The sequence below is a fragment of the Amphiura filiformis genome, chromosome 18, assembly GCF_039555335.1.
Source record: "Amphiura filiformis chromosome 18, Afil_fr2py, whole genome shotgun sequence".
Lineage (NCBI taxonomy): Eukaryota > Metazoa > Echinodermata > Ophiuroidea > Amphilepidida > Amphiuridae > Amphiura > Amphiura filiformis.
The window spans coordinates 47598336-47600768 of NC_092645.1; the positions used below are offsets into that span (position 1 = coordinate 47598336).

Genomic DNA, 2433 nt, shown 5'->3' on the forward strand with positions numbered 1-2433 from the left:
TTGTTTGAGTCCACAGGAATTCCGAAAACAGTCTTCAACCCCGAATTCAGAGGTCGAGTTTGGGTTGTTACATGCAAATTCAAACTAATTATATCATGAAAAAACCCACCAAGAGGACTACGATACTTATTCAGAGTCAATCTACATTCTGTTATTTACAAAAGCCGACGATCAAAGTAAAATTATAAAAGGAGCAAGACCAGATATCAACGTTAAATCACGGTAAGCCTAAAATCGCACCAAAAACGCCAAAATGCAGTCACAAAATGTATAATATTACTAAATCACCACAACGAATTGTAACGTAGGTATGCAGAAAAGAGTTGTATTAGCAATAACAAAGTATGTGCAAAAAGATTTGTCTTTGGCATGTCGCTTTTTTGAAATATCGCCAAAAATATGAAATTTTGGAAAAACGCCCCAAAATTTAAAACTTCATCTCTTCATTTGTCCTCTTTCTCCCTTCCTGTAGGCACCCTCATTCTCCATATCCCTCGCCCCCTTTATAGACTTCAGACCCGCACAAGCGCACGTGAGTACAATGGTACCACTTTACACATGACTGCCCTTATACACACTGTATTGTGGTCACTTATTTATACTCGCCTGTAGGGTAAAGCGTTAATATGATGCCGGATCAGTGACCAATTTAATGGCGGAACCCATTCACTGCCCTTTGTTCGAAACAATGGTACCACTTTTATGAATAGCCTGTCGCAATCTCTAATCGGCATCAAAGGAACAAAGCATTACGTAATCTATTTCTTCTCCTTTCTATCTATCCTCCTTGGTTATTTTCACCATCATTACTCATTGATTTATAATTGAATGCATAGCTCTTTTGATGATCATGATGATAAGTGTATACCTAATTCACAAGGCACATATCTTACAAATGTATTTATTATCCTTCTATAATTTTGTTTATCATATACGAGGGGGTATCAAAAAGTTTTAGAAATCGGCCAGAAGTGAAAGAGCTATATCAATAAAATGTTGTCAGTGCAATCACTGGTCCTTATGTACATTATGGTCCAAAAATGGTTTCATAGGTATGTTTACTTTTTTTACAGGTGGCACTAGATGCCAATAACCTGCTGCCCCAGTTACTGTGCATAAACTGCAAGATTGAGAAAATTGAGGCAAGCAGCATTATTAAGATCCTGCTTTTGAAGGGTTGCAGTGCCTAGAAAATTGATGATGAAATGAAAGTTATCTTCGGTGGTGATTGTGATATGTCACTGTCGCTTTTTGGAAAAGGAATTTTTATTTCATCACAGATTTTCTGGGCACTGTAACCCTTAAAATGGAACTTAATCATGCTGCATGCCTCAATTTTCTCCATTTGGCTGGGTATGCGGTTACATAGGCAGGTAGTGACATCTAAAAAAAAAAAAAAAAAGTAAACATACCTATGAGACCATTTTGGACCATAATGTACATAAGGACCAGTGATTGCACTGACAAAATTTCATTGATATAGCTCTTTCACTTCTGGGCGATTTCTAAAACTTTTGATACCCCCTCGTATTATATAATACTAACTTTTGTTAAGGGCTGGGGTATGAACGTTTGGACAGTATTTATTGTGGGACATTAGAGCACATCAGACATATCGAATTGCATTCTGAATACGAAGAATGTCATTCTGATATCAAATAATTTTTTGATTTTTGAAATTCGCAATTTAATACACATTTTATGGCAAATCATTAAAATTGATATTTTGATATTTAACAGTACTTGAAGTAAACTTTACAAATCTGATGATTTATACTTAAAGTGTATGTAGGTGGGATGAAAAGCCGACGATCAATTGAAAATTTTGACCTTTCGTATTGAAGATATGGATTTTTTCCCAAAACACAAAAAAAAAAATTAGGTCTTTTGGGAAAAAAATCCATATCTTCAATATGAAAGGTCAAAATGTTCAATTGACCGTCAGCTTTTCCTCCCTGCTACATACACTTTAAGAATATATCATTAGATTTATATAATTTACTTCGAGGACTGTTATCATAAATATCAAAATTTGAAAAATATCAAATTTTTATAATTTGTCATAAAATTTGTATTATATTGTGATTTTCAAAAAATGAAAAATATTTGATATCAGAAAGACATGCTTCGTATTCAGAATGCAATTCGATAGGTCTGAGGTGCCACAAAAAATACTGTCGAAACGCAATAAACGCTCATTTTAGATCCCTTAACACGCTCTGCGTTCAGTGGCATCCTCATCATTTCACCATATTATACGATGTTTGTAAAAGCTTTTTTATTTTGTATAATTATTTGTATGGATATGGATGGAATTTGATGAAATAAAACTGAACTGAACTGAACTGGTACACGACTAATGTGATAAAAGAAAGTTGAATCAACTTTTATATTGTTTTATGAAACGAAAGTATATAACAAAGAGACAGAAAA

At 33.9% G+C, this 2433-nt stretch overlaps 1 protein-coding gene across 1 annotated transcript in view; it reads left to right on the forward strand.

Annotated features, from left to right (window-relative positions):
- Positions 1 to 2433, forward strand: part of LOC140139194 (uncharacterized) — an 893593-nt gene that overhangs the window by 73793 nt on the left and 817367 nt on the right. The gene's annotated exons all lie outside the window — the stretch shown is intronic.